Below are 19,170 nucleotides of genomic sequence, written 5' to 3'. Positions count from 1 at the left end.
CTCCAGATGGGTCTCCCACTTCTAGTCCTGCTTCCTGGAACATCTCCCGAGTATCCAGAATTCAGTGGTGTAAACAGGGTAAGGGCATGGACTCTGGAGCAAGACCACCCGGCTTTGAATCCTAGCTCTGCCTTCTTCTTATCTGTGTGGACCTTGGCAAGCCATTTAAGCCCTGTGCCTCAGTTTCCCCATCTGCAAAACGGGGATGATAATATCACCTGTCTTACGAGGTTATCATGAGGATTATTTGCAAAGCCTTTAAACAGTCCCCAGAACAATGCCAGTACTTGCTACTGTTATCCATGGAAAATTTTAAGTTGACCATGTCATTCTTCTGTCTGGGACTGAGAGGCATCAGTGGCTCCTGGTCATTTATTAGATAAAGTTAGGACTCCTAAGCACGGCATGCAGTCCCTCTGTGACCTGATGACCATCTACACGTCTCCAGCTACATCTGTCCCAACTTCCTGCCTCACATGTTCTGCTGTAACAACTCCAGTTACTTCTGGTCCCCTCATACTCTCACCTTGTCTCTCCAGGACCCCCTTTGGAGGCCCTGCTCAGATTTCACTTCTTCCCAGAAGTCTTCTCTGACTGCCTGTCCTCTGTACTCACATCGTACTCCATGCAGAGATCCAAAATGGCCTCCCACATGGAATCAAGTGGCCTCCCACATGGAATCTGCTGACTCCAGCTGCAGAGAGTGAGATACTTGAGAAAGTGGGGAGCATCTTAGGAATTAACTCGAGAAATGGGAGGGGCTCTCATCAGAAGACTTTGAGGAAACACGTCTTGACCAGGGGTCTCTTTCAGCCAAGTCTTGGAGGCTGAGTAGGACAAGGATTGGCCTTGTTCATTTTTCCTTTCCCAGAGCCTAGAACTGTGCCGGATGCATTGGCATCTTTCCTAAATGTCTGCAGAATAAATGACTGAATTAATTAAGGAACCGATCACTTAATCATTCCTTCCTTTGGATCGCTGTAGCTTGTGTGGGTTCATTTCAGCCTTGTCTCCCATGCCCTATACCTTTGAATTTGTTATTTCAGATTGAAATAGGTTTCCAAGCCCTTTAGAAAGCAAGGAGAGAGGGAGCGTCTGGGTGGCTCAGTCGGTTAGGCGTCCGACTTCATCTCAGGCCATGATCTCATGGTCTGTGAGTTCGAGCCCCACATCGGGCTCTGGGCTGACAGCTCGGAGCCTGGAGCCTGCTTGGGATTCTGTGTCTCCCTCTCTCTCTGCCTCTCCCCTGCTCACGTTCTTTCTGTCTCTCAAAACTAAACGTTAAAAAAAAAATTTTTTAAAAGAAAGAAAGCAAGGAGAGAGTCTCGAGGGAACTCTCCATTCATATCAGACACAGTGGCCTGAGTCATCCCCCTAAAGCTACTACTTGGATCTTGTTGGTGCCCTGCTCCAGCTTCTTCAGGGCTCCTTTCACCTGCCCAACTAAGGCCAACCCCCTGGAACTGACTTTCAACATGTCTCTCAGGATTTCCCTACCCACATCCTGGGACACTACCGAACAGAACCCCAGGACCCTCAGCCCTGCCTTTGCAGAGACAGTCCACACAGTGCCTCGCATGTGGAATGCTTTGCAATGTTAGTTTGGATTGTAATTGGAGTAAGGGCCAAATCAGATCAGATCACTCTGCATCAAATGGGAGTCGTACTTCTTGCCTTCTCCAAAGATGGAGCTCCTCTTGACCCCCTCTGTGTCCATCTCCTACACTTCCTTCAGGATCAGCATAAATGCCAACCCCTCCTGACCTCCCTTCCTCCCTCCCCTCAGAGTACACTCTTCCTTTTCACGTTATCTTGACCTCTTAAAATGCTTCCCATTTCTACCTTGCATTGTGGTTACTGATGTGCAGATCTGGTCTCCTCTGCTGGCTTAGGAAGATGGGATCACGGTCTGCTGTGAAAGCCCAGCCCCCCCCCCACTAGGCCTGACCCCCCGAGAGGCTCACAGAATGTTGCATGGGTGAGTGACCGGGCCACTCTCTCTCCAAACAGCACCTTGACTAAGAGGGGAAAGGACTATGCCAGGTTACTAACTTATAGCTCTTCCAGGGCATCAGGGCACTGGTTCTACCCTCCCAATATCCCCTAAGCCCACTTGGGAAAAGTCCATGTTACAGACGAAGAAGCTGGGACTCAGAAAGGTTGGCTTGCTCAAGGTCCCACAGCTAGCGAGCAGGAGAAGAGAAAGCACCTTCTCTCTCCCCTCCCCACATAAGCCCATGGTCCTACAAGGCCACGGGCCAATGACAAATGGCTCGCTGGGGGCTTTCGACCCCTCCAGAACCACTTCCATCAGGAGATTTTAACGCAACTCTGACAGAACATAGAAGCTCAGCTAATATGAGTGAAGCCCTTGACACCCTCACCATCCCTACCTCCTACCCCAGAAGCACTTAAAAGCTGTTCAAGGTGAATTCTGTTTATACACTGTGGCTGTCATTACTGTTACGGATGTTTGCAATGGGGTCTCCGTACCACTCCACAGTCACCGTCTGCCGGTCTCTCTCTGTCTGTCTACCTATGTGTTTACATAGCACCTATCACTAGTGTATCGGCACGCTCTGACAAACAAGCTGCATCGTGCAGGAAGAAGAGAAAAAAGTTGCTGGTGACTGACACTGTTAATTATCACTTCGTTATACCCAGGCACTCCCGAAAGTGGCACATGGTAGCTTTCAGTGCCCGTGCACATGTGCATGTATTTGAAGACATCCTCCCCCATCACAACACGATATAAACCATAATCATCACACAACACGACATGCAACGCAACAGTTCTCACCCACGTGGCAACAATACCACACACTCTGAACAGCTGTGACCAAAATGGCTAGGACGTATTTATTACCTGACCAGGGTTTTAGTTGACCGCAAGTTTAGTGGAGCCGAGAACCCAACGTGGCCGCTGAATAAAAACAAGGCTGGGTCCAACGTAGGCTTCCTCGGTAGAAGCAGAAGGTCCAGATCACAGAAAGCAGAGACCCTACTGTATTTGGCAATGTGCAGACCACACTTGTTGTGTTGTGTTAAATCCCAAGAGGCACGTTGAAACCCTGGAGGCTGTCCAGACAAGGGTGACCGGCATGGTGACAAGTCTGGTAACTCGTCATACGAGACATGTGGAAGGAATTAAGTATGTTCAATCTGGAGAACAGACTGTTGAAGGGAAATGGAATCACTGTCTGAAGACATGTGTTCCGCGTGGCTCCAGATGCCCGAGCTACTATGGTACAAATGGAGAGGGTAGTCAGGCCCCGAGGGTGACAGGGCAGAGGACAGCATTAGAAGTCAGCTGATCTACACCACATCCGTTGCCGCAATTGAGATCCGAGGGAGTTTAGCTCAAGCCCCAAGTGCCCACCCCTCTTAAAGTGTTATGTGGACACCGGAAGGCTTACCTCTCATGGTCATCTCTGCCTCTAGGCTCCTGTGTCTGTTAATACTATTTGCCGTCCACAAAAGTTCAAGGATGGAATGAAGCTCTTTCTCAATCCCTTCACACACACACACACACACACACACACACACACACACCACTCTGCAAAGCACACATGACCCTAATAGACTGCCCTATAAAGAGGAGGAGAAGATAATGGAGAGAGGTTTACACTGTACCTCTGACGGTTCCACATGCGGCAGTAAGCATCCTTATAAAATGTCCTTTGTTCCCCCACCAACCTGCAGTTTCACTGAATGTTGATCCCACCCAGGCCCTGGCTTCTTTATTTTACCCATTCTCTCTCTTCTCCTCTTCTCTTTCTTCCTCCCTCCCAGGAACAAAAACAGTTCATTCCTCCCTTTGTCTCATACAGGGTAGTTTTCCCTCTTGCTGTCTTAGCGTCCAGTAACAGCCAGACTTACAAAGTCACCCACATCCCCGCCTGGCTTGCCAACATCTTCTCTAAACCCAGGTATCTCCTTCCACTAGGGAAGTCCCGGTACCACGTCTTAAGAAATCAGCATTTCACCAATCCAATGAGATCCTGGGGAAGGAAGTGTCCATGGACAAATAAATTTGGGTAACTCCGCATACTGGAGATCCCTCCTGGATATTAGCAATGAACACAGTAACTTGTTAATGCGTCTACAAAGTCCTCTAGTGAAGAAAACTGTTTAATTCTGTGAAACCAAATATTTTTGGAGCTTACTAAGCCATGCACTGATAAGAGCACCTCTGATATCCCATAGAATATGCCTTGGGATATGTGTGTGTAGGCAGGAGCCAGCCCGGGGGACATGTAGTCAGGTCCCAGGAGCAGAGGTGCTGGAAAGAATGAATCACCTCATTGGAGCATGGACACTCATCCTGTTCCCAACTCCCTGGGTGACCTTGGGCCCATCCCATCTCCCCCAAGGCCTCAGACGTATAGGCTAGTTTTGCCTCATGCTGTCCTTGACATTATTTATTACATGAGTCTGGTCACCCCTGTCCTTTAACTGCCTCAGAGAAGTGCTCTAAGGATAAATAAGTCCATTATCTGCAGAGTGCTGAACGTTCCTTTGAGAAAGACTTTACATAAATGCGTAGTTATTCTTGTGCTTATATTAAGTCAGTTATCAACCTTTTGAGCTGGTCCAGGTCTCTGCGCAGGCCCTGTGGAGTAATAAGAAACAGTGGATGCAGCCCCAGGTCAAGTGGACCTTTCAGGCGAGTTTGAGATGGCTTGTCTATCTACCTATGTGCTTACACACACACACACACACACACACACCTGGTGAGACACTCTCTAAGATTCAATATTTAGGCTGCACAACATGGCTGTTTTACTTGTGACAGATTTCTGCATCTCTGCAGGCTTCTGCTCTGGTCATGATACCCTGTTTCTAACACGTCTACACAATCCTATTTTTTAGAAGAAAAAAAGCTGAGGCCAGAGAGATGAAAAGAATTCTCCGACATCCCATGAGAAGTGATGGCAAGACCAGGGCAGACTAAGGGCTTCACAGCCTATTGCTTTTTCTCAGGCTTCTCCCAGGTGTCCAAGCTTATCTTTTTTTTTTTTAAACAAATGGGCTTAATTTTTTAATTTTTTTTAAGCTTTACTTATTTGTTTTGAGAGAGAGAGAGAGAGAGAGAGAGAATGGGGGCGGAAAGAGAAGGAGAGAGAGAGAATCCCAAGCAGGCTCTGCACTGTCAGCACAGAGCCCAACATGGGGCTCGAACTCACAAACTGTGAGATCATGACCTGAGCCGAAATCAGGAGTTGGATGCTTAACCGACTGAGCCAGCAAGGCACCCGCAAGGTTTATCTTATTAGAAAGATTCTGGTGCTCTTTCCACCAGACCATCTTTCCACACACAGACCTTTAGAAAAGGTGGAGCTGTCCAGTAATAGATGTTGTTGAGTTTAGTGTTCCTCAAGATATCTGAGAAGAAGCCAGATCTGTCTAGGAAGCCATGGACGGGTGGAATGCGGACCAGATGCTTCCTTCAACTAACTATTCATCAACATTTATTTTTCATTTCCCAGGTAACATAGGCTGTCCTGTGCTCTACACAGTACTGAATAAAATCAAAGTCCCTGCCCTTAGTTAGACTTACATTCCAGCGAAAAGGACAGGCAACAAGCAAATAAGGGTATGTGCTAATGGCATGTAATGATACTTCCATGAAGACAATGAAGACAGACAGGCGAACAGGACGGAAACGGTGCACCTGAAACAGAGGAGGGAGACTGGTCCGGAGAATCTCACCATGCAGGTGCCATCTGGCGAAAGACTTGAAGGAAGTAAAGAAGTGAGCCTCGTGAATGTGGGGTGATGAGCCTTCTGGAGAAATAGAGCAGTAAAAGCAAAGGTTGGATGAGTCGAGGAACGGTAAGTAGGCCAGCGTGGCCAAAGCAAAGTGTGTGTGGAAGGTGTGGTAGGTCACAAGGTAAGGAGGAAGCTGGTGGAATCCAGGCCAACGTAAAGACAGTTGCTGCAAGCGTGCCTTTTCTATAGCTGATTCCATGACGACGTGACTGCGTCACAATGTTACGAACCATCAGGTCTTGATTTCTATCATTCTGATAAGCATGCTGGCTTCATTTCTGAGCTGACTAACACACAATCAGGGGGCTGTTAAAGCACCTCCCCCCTGGGGCAGCACAATGCTGGGAGGAACCAGTAGACACAAAAGCTATAAAGTAAGGAATCTGTTTTTCCATTGGACTCTTCTGCAATATGGCTTAACATATAACAGAGGGGAAAAAAACAATATAGCAGAGGGAGTTACCTTTTCTCCCCTTCGTTCCTCAAATATAAAACACATACCATATAGTGCTGTCTAGAATAAATACACTAGCACTTGTAAAACATACCTACTGTTTCTTTTGGTTCAGTAGAATTCTCTTACCTTATCAATGATCATGCAAGACCAGAATGCGGCTTCCCATCTGAAGCAGAGTTTGATGTAAGTTTAAGGTACCATATGTCTAAGGGAAAAGATAGGAATCTTTAAAAGCACCAAGAGTATAAAGGAAGGATCCAGAATCACAGGAAATCGAAAGAAAACAAGCAGAAGCATTGAAACTATGTGCAAGTTCAAGCACAACCAACAGCTAAATATGAGGATTAATGGCCTCAAGTCTTCTATTTCATCCCTGCCCAAGGATGGGAGCTGGTCTCAGAGTCCCAGGTGCATTTCCCCTACAGGCAGTCATGAAGAGGTCTTAGTGCCCAAGGACGAGGAAACAAAGGGCCAGAGACTCAGTTGGTGATTGTCATCTATACAAGAGCCTCCTCCCTGTCTGCAGTGAATCTACACACCTTACCCCATCTTCGTACACCGAGTAAAAGTCAGTTTCCTCAAAAGTCTCAAACCACCAAGGCCTCAACGTAGGACTAGATGTGATAGCAAAGGAGGCCGCAGCCTACATTCTCTGTTTCTACCCAGCCCCGCAGCCATAAAGAAGAAATCTCAAGGCTCTTGGGTGGTAGAGCATGGTGAAACAGAGCCTTCCGCCGAACTAGGGGATGGACCACTGCAGGCTGAGGGACAGAAACAAGCTCAGGGGATAATAAGGACACTGAAGCCAAACCTTTCCTGCTTCACAGTTTCCCGAGGGCCGAGCTTGCCTTCACTGATTGTAAACACTTAGTCGATCTTTGTCTCGATCGGAACGCACAACAGGAACAGGAGGCATTTTCCGCAGCCATAGTTTGTGATCCCCTCCGAATTGCTCTGTGCACCTAGGGCCACACGTCAACAAGGACCCAACTCCTCCCCCTGGCAGCTCATCTTTGCTGGAGAAGGCTGCTGTCAGCCCTGTGATGCTTTCTGCAGGGTTATCCGTGAAAAGATGAAGTGGACACACCTGTCTGCTTCCCCGAATCTTCCCTTCGGAATCGAGAAAGCAGAAAGCTCTGCTCCAGGGAGAAGAGCCTGTAACTGGATCGACTCTCCTGCTTTCAGAAGAGCTCACGAATTAGGGTTGCTCTGTCTGATACAGCAGCCACCAGCTGCGGTGACTATAGCACACTCGTAATAGGCTCATCAGAACTGAGGCGTGTGGTAAGTGAAGAGTACCCAATGTATTCTGAACACTAAGTGCAAAAAAAAAAAAAAAAAAAAGTAAAATATCTCATCACTTCCTATATTGCTTTTTTTTATATCGCTTATATTTGAGATATGTTAAGTAACATACGCTATTGAAATTAATTTCCCCTCTTTGTTTCTACTTTTTCTAAAATGACCACTAAAACATTTTAAATTACGCGTGTGGCTTGTATTCTATTTCTACTGGGTGGCCCTGAGTTTGAAGATAAATAATCCTTGATAGCATTGGACGAGGAATACTAGTTCTTCCCAATCTGAGCACCCCATGCATAGAAAATACTGAATGCTATGGTGCCTCAATTTACCCAGCAGATGTGAAGGTCAATAATATGGAGAGGTGGAAAGACCATTGATTGGCCTATGCACCGAGAGTTCAGGCCCAGGCACTCCATCAAGCAGATGTCTGATCATAGTAGAGAGTCAAGCCAGATCAAGGCCTCTGATTAGCTAGCTGTGGCTATAGCTTACTGGCATACCTTCCACCCCTTCCTCTCAGATTTGGAGTCTCCCAATGTGAAATGCCTCACAGCCTTTCTGTCCCCAGTAGATGGCTATTATAGGTTCTAAAAATCAGTACAGCCCCAGTTGCTCAGGATTAGATGACCTTTGAGGTCCTTTTGGGATATAGTGGGGAAATGTGTGATTTGGGGGTTAGCTAAATCTAGATTCAAATTTCAGTTCTACTGTTTACAAGTGGTTTGAACTTTGACAAGCATCTTTAAAACAAAAATTTAGGGGCGCCTGGGTGGCGCAGTCGGTTAAGCATCCGACTTCAGCCAGGTCACTATCTCGCGCTCTGTGAGTTCGAGCCCCGCGTCAGGCTCTGGGCTGATGGCTCAGAGCCTGGAGCCTGTTTCCGATTCTGTGTCTCCCTCTCTCTCTGCCCCTCCCCTGTTCATGCTCTGTCTCTCTCTGTCCCAAAAATAAAAATAAACGTTGAAAAAAAAAATTTAATGTTGATTTTTTTTGAGACAGAGAGAGAGAGAGACAGACAGAGAGAGCATGAAGCGGGGAGGTGGCAGAGAGAGAGAGAGAGAGAGAGAGACAGAATCTGAAGCAGGCTCCAGGCTCTGAGCTGTCAGCACAGAGCCCAACGTGGGGCCGAAGTCAGATACTCAACAGACCCAGCCACCCAGGCACCCTGACAAGAATCTTAAAACCTGTCTGAGTCGTAATGTTTTCGTATATAAAATAGGTAAACTAATCTAAAGCTTCAGTAAAAATCTCACTGGCTTCCAGTGCTTCCACGGGACCTGGCACATAAAAGGTAGCTAATACTCATCTCTACTCTCACCACATTTTATAGTCTCCATTTTGTTGATTAAATCCTATTTCAGATGCAGTAGAGGAGCTAGCTGTTTAAAGGAAGCCTGTTCTGAATCCTTGTCTGATGGGGAGAGTACTTCCCAAAAGCAGAGAACCTGCCTCCCCCATTTTCTGTTCCAGCCTTCTCTCATCCACCGGGAAACTCTCCTGTCCTCATTAATTAGTCTCCAGGAAATCCAAGTTTTTCTTCCCTGGGTTCTCAGGTGTACCAAAAATGAGGGGTGTGTGCATCCAAAGCACTGCCTAGTGCTACCACGGTTCCGATGCAAAACGTTCCTTTCATCCCAGGTGGCAATGTGGAGAAAGAGAAGCCCCACCCTGCTTGCCTCCAGAGGTTTCCACAGAGGCCCAGTGGGGCCGGGGGACTTGAGGGGCAGCCTGAGGAACTCAGTCTCCTGGAGTAGAGGGAGGAGGAGAGGATTTGGCAAGAAGTGGAAAGAGCAAAAGAAGAAGAAAAAACAAACACAGCTTTAATTAAACACAGTGAATCTAAATCAGAGAGGTATGCTCAGAGAGCAAGGAAGGGTGAAATGGAATTTTTAGAAGAAAACAACTTTGCCCACCTTCTTAGTCTCATTAACATTGAAATGAACCCCCTGAGGAGAAGGAGCTTGCCTCTGCCGGAGAGGAGGGTGGAAAGCTCCCTGAGCCTCCAAGGGACTTTGTGCCTGTGTGAACTGACAAAACAGGGTACCCCCTTCTAAGCCTCCCCCTGAGGCCTCTCCCTCCGCCTTGCATCAGGAGGCAGGAGGATTTCATTTCTTCTGTAGGTGGCTAAGCAGCAGGGCCCTGTGGGGGAGGTGCTGGGAATATGCCCGGGATCCTTTCTTGACCCCGTGGGTTGTCCTAGCTCATCACATCTCCTTCCTCGTTCTGTCTCCTCCTCTTTTGCAGAGCATCCCAGTAAATCTCCACCACATGAAAGCAACTGGGATGTGTTGGGTCCAGCTGGACTCCGGGTCTCTGCAGCTGTCCTCTCCCCACGCTTGGGAAACTTGATGCTCTCCAAGGTCCAGGACTTAGCTTAGAGTGTTGCTTGCTGTTAATTTGACCTCAGGTCTGATAATTGGATGTCTCCTTTATCTCTGGCAGCTAGACCCACCCTGAACCCAGTTGTTACATCTGGGCTTCTGTGCCAAGATCTTAAAAGGTGTCCTGGGTCACTCTCTTTAATTAGTCACTGCTGCTTAGAGTCTCCTGAACATCAGTCCAGTGGCCAGCTCTTTGTCAGGAGAAATATCCAGCCCCAGCTTCCCCATCTCAATACTTTCTCCGACCTATTTGGAAAATCTTTGCCATGTTGCTTTGGCATGGGTTTGACACAAAGTGGGGGATTAGTAAACATGTGTTGAATAAACAGACGACTGGATGAGTGAACCTAACTGAGGACTTAGGAAAACTTTAGATAGGGCCAGCCTTGTGTACTTGAATGTCATCCATGGCTCAGTAGTCTGCTGAAAGTCTCCAGTTTGAGTGTGGAAACTTCTCTACTAAATGACCAAACCATATTTGCAGCCATCAAGTAAATAACAAATCCTAGTGTTGATACTCAATAAAACACTGCTCTGCTGGCCAAAGTCAAGTTTGGCAACATCTTAGCTGACTCAATAGGCACTACATTTAGAGCAGGAGATCCCTGAAGCAAAGACGGTGGAGGTTCTGTTATGGAAACTGCACCTTCCCCGTGATTTAGTATTCAAAAACTTCCATTGAACAACCTCATTGAGCTGGCAGTGCAAATTTCTTAAATATTGCCCAAACAAATGATCATAAATTTAAACACAACTTGAAGGTCCCTGAGGCAATGAAGAAAGTCTATAAAGAAAACCTATAAGGTAGGGGAGGGGCCTTACCCAGTGGAACCCATGAAAAAGAATCATGAAGAGAAAATATTCACGACAAGCTTTCGTTCAGTTTGGTTTTGCGTACTTAATAAATATCTGTAAAAGCATTCATTTGTTATTTTATATTCTCATTCAATTTCAACATCCCATTTTGGTAAGTTTATAGTATGAAAATGGAAACATCTAGGAATGGAAATAAAGGTCGAAGGCTATGATTTTTTAATAAATGTATAAGAATAAAGAAAGGAAGATAGAAAGGCTTTTTTAACCTTGATTCCCCTCCCCTTGCGAATGAGCTGGACACAGTAACTCACTTTCAACAAACAGAATGTGGCAAAGTGATGGTGTATGACTCCCGGGACTAAGTCATAAAAGACATTGTAGCTTCCTCTTCACTGTCTTGGATCACTTGCTCTTAGGAAAGCCAGCTGCCATGTGGTAAGGAAATCCAAGCAGACTTGTGGAAGGAGTTCATCTGGCAAAGAACTGAGGCCTCCTGTCAACAGCCAGACAGGAACAGAGGCCTTGTGAGGAAGTGAGCTAACTTGGAAAGTGATCCTCCAGCCCCAGTCAAGCCTTCGGATGACTATAGCCTCAGCCAGTGTCTTGACTACAACCTCAGGAAAAGTCCTGAGCCAGAAATACCCATATAAGCTGTTTCCAAATGCAACAAAGTGTGAGATAATAACCACTAAGTTTGGGGGTATTGTCTTTCACAGCAGTAGAAAATCAATAGAGAAGATGGGCTACACTTCAATGATCCAAACAAGATTAGAACTGCAGAGCATGGGTTGTGGTGGGTTTGCTCACACCAATGAGCCCCTTTAGCTACTATCTAATAATGAGAGAAAGCTGACGGAGCGGGGCCTTCTTATCCCGAGTACCGAACGCTGGCAATGGCCAGCTTCAGGGTTTGGAAACCGAAAGTATGGCTGAGACACCTACACAAATCTCTTTTCCACGGCCCCAGACAAGATCTTACAGAAGAACCAACCAACCAAATACTGAAAGCACACTAACGTTATCACCATTTAAAAGCTCCTCAAAATGGGGCGCCTGGGTGGCGCAGTCGGTTAAGCGTCCGACTTCAGCCAGGTCACGATCTCGCGGTCCGTGAGTTCGAGCCCCGCGTCAGGCTCTGGGCTGATGGCTCAGAGCCTGGAGCCTGTTTCAGATTCTGTGTCTCCCTCTCTCTCTGCCCCTCCCCCGTTCATGCTCTGTCTCTCTCTGTCCCAAAAGTAAATAAATGTTGAAAAAAAAAATAAAAAATAAAAGCTCCTCAAAATAAACGCCTTCTACTTTTGGTAGCTGGGAATGAGATCTGTCATCTTATAGCCGTAAAACAGCACATTCCAATGTCATCTTTCTGTCTTCCCCAGATCCCCTATAAAATGATGGTACCTATTCAGTTGAGTATAAATTATTCTGTATACCCGCTCAGGAAGCTGGCTACTTCTAAGAATCATTAAAAGGAGGGGAAATTCTTCTGCCTTATAAATAATTTCCCTTAATTTTATCTATGGGGGGGGCGGTGAGAGGGGATCTATGCTTTCCATATATTGGATGCTCTTAACCTGAAACTGTATTCCCAACTCTTCCTTCTCTGCTTTGTACTCTCTTGATTCTGGGCACTTCTGAGGCTGTCTCCTAATGATGTGGTATAAGCAGCTTGTACAAGTTGGTGCCTTTCCCCCCAGCAGGCAAAAGAATGTCCGTCCTACTGAAAATAACCTAGTATAGCAAAAGGATTATAAATCGCCATAGGACCAAACTAGATCCACTTTTGTGCTTTTTATATAGTATCAGCAAGATCAACGACATTTGTTCTGCTGCCTGGCAGGTATTAAATTCAGCTCATTGTGCTTACTTTGTTTGTCCAATGCGCATGCCTAACAATAACAGAGGAAGGGCTCCTCCAGAGCACCAACGCCATCCAAGCCTGTATCAGAGTCTATATATATCACGGTTAGGAGTGCTCAGCAAGCTGCCTGTTTATTTCCTACCTAAGTATTGCCAGCATTGAGATTATTTGAAGCCCTGTATTTTGAATGCCATGAAATGGGGGATATATCTGTAGTGGATGATGCAGAGGGAAAAGAAATTAACATTAAATACCTACTATGCAACAGTCATTATAGGTTTAATCTTCACTGGGTGAGTTATTACATTGCCCATTTTACAGATGAAAAAACTGAGCTTCAAAGAACTTATCTGCCTTAGACCACATAACCAGTAAAATGGTGGGACCAGGACTTGAGGCCAAAGCCTATGTATTTTCACTACACTATGCTACCTCCTTAGATTACAAGTAATACTGTAGCAAATAAAACACCAAATAAACCCTGTATCGTGAAAGAAAGAAAGGGGAGGGAGGGAGGAAGGGAGGGAGGGACAGAAAGAGAGAGAAGGAAGAAAGGAAGGGAGGAATGTAGGAGGGGAGGGGAAGGGGAAGGGGGAGGGGAAGGGGAAGGGGGAGGGGAAGGGGAAGGGGGAGGGGAAGGGGAAGGGGGAGGGGAAGGGGAAGGGGAAGGGAAGGGAAAGAAGGAGGGAGGGGCTGGGTGGGAGAGAGGAGTAAGCAAGGGTTCATAGGACATTCGGGGTATACTTAATTTCCAAATAACCAACAGATTTTTGGCACCCACTGCAGAGATACTCGGTAGATTTTTCCTTAGTGGTTGTCTCTATATGTGAGCTAACCCACAGTCCCATAACCGGAAAAAATAAAATAAAATTTTATTGAGGTACAAATGAGAAGCATGGCTAGTGAAAGGTTAGTGGCAGAAGGGAACAATTCAGCTGATGAGTAAGACTAGCCAAGCCCCATCACCCAAATCTCCATGTGTTCTCATGTTTAATACTCACCATGCATACGTTAATTCTTTTGAAATAATAAAAACTATGTTGCATTGTGAAAAAGAAATGGCTGTTGAGTGAGTTTAAAAGATATTTAAACTGTGAGTATTTTTAAATTAAACATAACTCCTTATGGATATGTTGTTAGGGAAAAAGTCAGAAATCTATACAAACGTGCCTTTACATATTGGGACAAATTGGGGAATCTGAAAAAGTCTTGGGACCTATGCTTTCCAAAAGTCGTGGGTGTATTATATAACAAATCCCCGTGTTGAGTGCAAGGGGGGTCCTAAAAGCCACAAGACATGATTAAAATCTCAACCCCAAGAGATGGTTAGTATACACGAACACTTGAAAACAATGTGAGAATTGGCACAAGACAGCATATGATTAATTGCCACGGATGAGGAACAGATTATCAGTTCTGGACATTCAGGGGGACGGACCACTCACCAGGAGTTGTAGAGGGCAGGAAGTTTTTATGGAGGAGGTCGATGAGAGTGCAACCTTGGAAGAATCATGAATAAAACTTGGGCACGGATGGGGTGAAAGAGAGGGAAGAGAAGGAGGCATGCACGTCTACAATAGGCCTTTCTGGTCAAGCTCTATACGTCTATCAAAACCTTTCCCATTCAACAACAGTCATTTTGAGGGCATGCACTTTATAGAACCTATTAGCGTTTTGGACACCTAGTAGGTATTCAAAACTGTTTTGAATTATAATATTCCAGTCCTTGAAACTGTGTTCTGTGTGTGTGTGTGTGTGTGTGTGTGTGTGTGTGTGTGCATGAGAGAGAGAGAGAGACAGGAGCGGGGAGAGAGAGACAGGGGGAGAGAGAGAGAGAGAGAGAGAGAGAGAGAGATGCAGACAGGTGAATGGGGTGTCTGTCTTTCTGGAAAAGCTGAGATTCAAGGAAGCAGAGTGACTTCCGGGTCTCTGAGTCAATGAACAGGCCGGACTGGCGTTTGCAGCTTGCCCAGTCTACTCTTAAGTAGATGTTCCATGGCCCTGTTATGTTCAAAGGCAGACAGCCAAAGAAACTAAGGCAGCTCACAGATGCCTCTCAAAGATTTTGATCTGAAAGAATGACGTGATTACAATAATTATTAACAAATTGCTGTCACTTCCCAGATCCACAGTCAGGAACCTCACCAGGAACTCTGTTTACCGGGACTTCGAGGCCAGAACCCCAGCACGAACGAAAGGACCAGAGCATCCCCCGAGCACCCCTCTACTCTGCTGGGTAGGAGACTACAGCTGAATGTAACTGAAGGCAGGAAGAGAAGTCACCCATGACTTCTTCCCTTCTTCCCAGAAGGTGTCCTGGGAAGGTGTCCAGTGGCTTCTAGGCCAGGCCCCAGGGTGTCTTGGAGCCACACCCCAGCCCTCGGTGGTAACAGACCCCCTTCACCTGTTCTGGCCCTAGTGAGGCTCCAGACGTCAGGAATGGATGCGGATTCTCCACGGTAGATCTCACTGTCCCAGCTGAGGCGCTCCAGCTCAGAAATCACGGCAAACTGCACCCTAATAGCTCTTTAAAAAGAAGTTGCACTTTTGACTTGGTGGAGTTAGCCAAATGGCTGGTAGAGAAGAAAAATGCAAAGCAGAAGAGAGGAGGGAAAAAAAACAAAGCAACATTATCAGCCAGCTTTGATCTCAAGACTGTTTCATTACTGCACTCTGGGTTAAAAGGGGGGGGGGTGGGAAGCAACATTTCAGGCAGGAAATGTCTATTATTCAGAAATGTAATATAATTATGTGTCTGGATGGCCCAGTTTATCAGACAGCATTTTCTGGGCAGGATGTGGTGGGGTTAGACACATCATCTCCTCTCCTCACCAGCTTCCCACCCCCAGACTCCCCTCCTCCCCCTCCACTTTTTTTCCCCCCTCCAGGACACTTCCAATTTCCCAGGTTTCGTGACCACTTACATGTCTTTCCTGAGTGTTTTTATATAGCGTAGGAAATTGGGTAATGAAAGCCGAGTCATACATTTCTGCTTTATGTTTCCAAAGAAGCAAGTGTGACTGTCAGGTTTACAAAAGATTGTTTATGTTCACTGGCGTGAAATGGGGAGCGAGCGTTCGGAGCAGAGAGAGAGAAAGGCTGGCCAGGCTGGGATGACAGAAACGCATTCATCCTCCACGCTACAGCAGACAAAGCGCGCTCCCTGCCTGACAGGGACCATAAATCATGGGCAGGAGATGCTGTACCTACAGCTTATACCATTCCAGATGACAAACACACAATAATCCACACAGCACAGCACTTTCTCGCTCCCCCTGCTTCCCCCACCGGTGGCTGCTCCCCTCTTCTTCGCCTTCCTCTCTTGCCTCTCCCCTCCCAACCAACCCCCTCTCCCTTTCTGTTCCTAGCACCTGCTTGATCCCTTCTCTTCCTTCTCCTGATTTCTGTGTCTTGCCTTCCCCAGCTGGGCCGGCAACCTTGCTCTCCACTCCTCTCTCTTTGAGGGTTTCTTCTCCACCTCCCGCCTGCAGGCTCACTTCCTCTTTGGGAATTTCTTCTCGGTTCCTCTTCTCTCTTCCTGCCCCTGTCCCTTGCTAATTTATTTCTTGTCATTTTCTCTCTTTCCTGTCTTGTTTTTTTTTGTTGTTGTTTTTGTTGTTGTTGTTGTTGTTGTTGTTTGGGTTTTTTTTTTTTTTTTTTGCTTGCTCCCTCTCCTCCTCCATCCCTCCACCTCATTCTTTCTGGCTCACACACACAATCTGCTACGAAAAATTTTACCTCCACCCTATGGATCCCCTTGGCGTAGAAACAAAGAGAGTAGAGAGGTTCTCCAGCAGTGTGGCCACATGGACCCCCTTACAGAGGACAGTAGAGGGAACAAAGAGATTCTGGCCTGTGACCAGATGATCCAAGCAAGGATTCTCTCTTGGCAGCCAGGGACACAACACATGTCACCTGAGAGCCAGGGCAGAAAACACAGCAAATCCCCTCAGCTGGGTAAGAGTCGGTGGGTCTGGAATTCCAAACACACTCAAACACACTTCCATCTTTATGAGTTTATTCTTCTTCCTCAACCCAAGGAAACTCTGTTCTTCTTTTAAAAAAAAAAACAAACAAACAAAAAACAAGGAAACTCTTTCCTCTCTCAACTGCTGAAGCAATTCCAGAAAGACATGTTCAGCATTCGTTTGGGAAGGCATGCACATATTTGTGTATATGAGACTTTAGGGAATTAAGGGGGGGGGGGGGTATGTGAGAGTTCCCTCATTGAGTGACACCAGGGTTTTTAGAGTCTTGATATGAAAGACCAAATGTGAGAGACTTCTCTTACAGACTCTGTTCCATTTATGAAACAACTCTGAATCACAAGGAAGCCCAATGAGAAGCCCCCCCTCCTCCACACGCACACACAATGTCTCCACGCCCCGAGGAACACACTTCCTTTGCCTGAGTAATGGGCCCCTTGGGAGCTAAGGGGTCAAGAGAAGATGAATCAGTTTGCCGATTTTATGTCCTGCTCCTCCAAAGTATTTTCACTCATGAATCCAGTATTACAAAGTGCTGAACCATTCGTACTCGGGGAATACTCAATCTACACTCAGATTTTCCAGGTCCTTGTGAACAATATATCTTCACTTTTGGAAATGGTATCCAGAACAGGCCCCTGGAACCTCAGACTCCTGGGACCAAAAGTGGTTTGCCCGAAGGTACAGCCAGTGGTTTACGAGGACGGCATCCAGCTGGCCAGCCGAGTAATGGCTCCAGAAGTCGAGGGGCTCTAAAGAGAGAGCTGCCCACAGAACAACCGAGGGGCCCTCACCCTGTTCTCAACAGACCACCTTGTGAAAAGGTACTGCAGAAGGTCGTGGGGTTCAAAGGTAGTCCTTTCTCCAGAAAGCTCCTGTGTAGCCCACGGCCAAGCTCCAGCTGAAAAGAGAATGGCACATGGAGAGAGAAAACTGCAGTGCCCATGTTGTGGGATAATAAATGAAGCCTGGGAGAGAAAGCAGCCATCAGGCAAGAACCAGAGAAAGCCACCCCTCTCATGCTTCCTCCCTCTGCTATCACTTGCTGGGAAGGGGAAAAGGACTATCTGCCTGGACAACCCTTAAATCGATGCATCCTAATTAACAGAGGATTTAATTCATCAAAGTGACAGCAACTCTATTTATATCATCTCCTTCAACAGGGCTTAGGGCTGGCCTACGAGGTTATTCTCTCTCCCTCTCCTTCCTTTCGCCTTCTCTCTCTTGCTCTGTCTGCTTTCTCTCCCTCCATCTCAATCTCTCTCTCTTTCTCTCCTTCTGTCCCTTTCTAATAGAGATCCCTGGCAAGATTGAAGAAGGAGGATCATTTCAAGCTGAGAACTGTTCAGCCATCTCCCTGAAGTCTTTTTAAGAGCTCCCACCCCCCCCCCCCACCCCCGGCCCTCTAATTTGGCCTGGAAAACCACACAGGCCTGTTGCAGCGGCAGGGATGACAGCGGGCCTGCCGGACGCCTGGCAGAGGACAGGAGAGCGCCCCCCACAGACCCCCCTCACGAGGCGGCCAGGGGTCGGACGCTGCCCCCCGCGGCCCTCAGAGGGCCCCTCATTTTACGGATGAGGAAACTAACGAGTGGGAGAGAGGGAGTGACATGCCCGGATTACACAGCTAATCAGAGGCAGGGCCCAAACCAGACCTCCCAAGAATCAGGGGCCTCTGCAGCTCACCAGCCCACGGCCACCTCCACACGGCGCTGAGGAGACGGCCTGTCAGACAGCCCCTTCCTTGGGGTCGAGGCCCTCTCCTCTCTCCTCCTTTTTTACTAGGATGAGCTCTGTTAAGCTTCCTCATTAAAGACAGTTAACACGTGCCAGATACTGTATGGGAAGCGCTGGGCCACAAGTTTTATCGAAGTTAATCTTCTCAGCGTTATAAGGTGAGCACGGCTTCTTATTCCTATTTTAAGATGAAGAAACAGACTCAAAGAGATTAAGTGACTCGCCCAAACGGTAGATGACTAACCGCTAAGCCATTCTTTCAGCCACGGGCTGTAATGCCACTTTTAAATTGAAATTACTCCCGACGGGCATTAAATTAAGCTCTTTACATTTTGGTGGGGATGAATTTGACTGGAACCGTGTGTTCAGAGAGACCTGTCCCCAGCCCCGGGCTCTGAGGCTGCAGGGGAAGGAGAGACCCATCCTCCTCGGGCTGGCGCCAGGCCCTGGCTCTCAGACCTGATTCCCGGGGACGGAAGAGCTTCCCCAGCACGGCCGAGCCGCCATATTGGGCAGCGGCAGCTGTCCACCAGCAGCCTCGACAGTGCGCAGAACGTTCCAGAAAAGAGCCACTTCCATGGCTTAGCTTGTATGGAACTCCACCAGGGTCTGCCTCAGTCTTGGGAGACCCCTGTTTTGTAACTGTTATTAAATGGGTCCCCAGAATTCAAAAAAAAAAAAAAAAAAAAAAAAGGAGGGGGGAGAAGAAAAGAAAAGTGGATCCTGCCCGCTCCCACCCCTGGCCCAGGCTGGCCATTGGTCATGCGCAAGGCATGGAAGCCTGAAGAACAGCCCCTCTGCCAGGGCGGCGTAAGGGGGGGAGTCGCGAGGGGGTGGGGAGCCCAGCGGCCGCGCAGA

The 19,170-nt window shown here is 47.3% G+C and overlaps 1 long non-coding RNA gene across 3 annotated transcripts; it reads right to left on the bottom strand.

The window, feature by feature from the left end:
• Positions 1 to 1,273: 1,273 nt before the first annotated feature.
• LOC109498858 lies at positions 1,274 to 19,023 on the bottom strand. Of its 3 annotated transcripts, XR_006596527.1 has the most exons (5): positions 18,772 to 19,023; positions 14,994 to 15,162; positions 6,356 to 6,434; positions 5,675 to 5,787; positions 1,274 to 4,612 (listed from the first exon to the last, which is right to left on the bottom strand). It is a non-coding gene; the product is annotated as an uncharacterized LOC109498858 (long non-coding RNA). The 3 variants fall into 3 exon arrangements; XR_002155824.3 differs by lacking the exon at positions 5,675 to 5,787 and having other exon boundaries at positions 1,275 to 4,612; XR_002155823.3 differs by lacking the exon at positions 1,274 to 4,612 and having other exon boundaries at positions 5,169 to 5,787.
• Between the last annotated feature and the right edge of the window lie 147 nt (positions 19,024 to 19,170).

This window comes from Felis catus, chromosome B1 (assembly GCF_018350175.1).
Source record: "Felis catus isolate Fca126 chromosome B1, F.catus_Fca126_mat1.0, whole genome shotgun sequence".
NCBI lineage: Eukaryota > Metazoa > Chordata > Mammalia > Carnivora > Felidae > Felis > Felis catus.
This window is presented reverse-complemented; position numbering and strand designations above follow the sequence as displayed.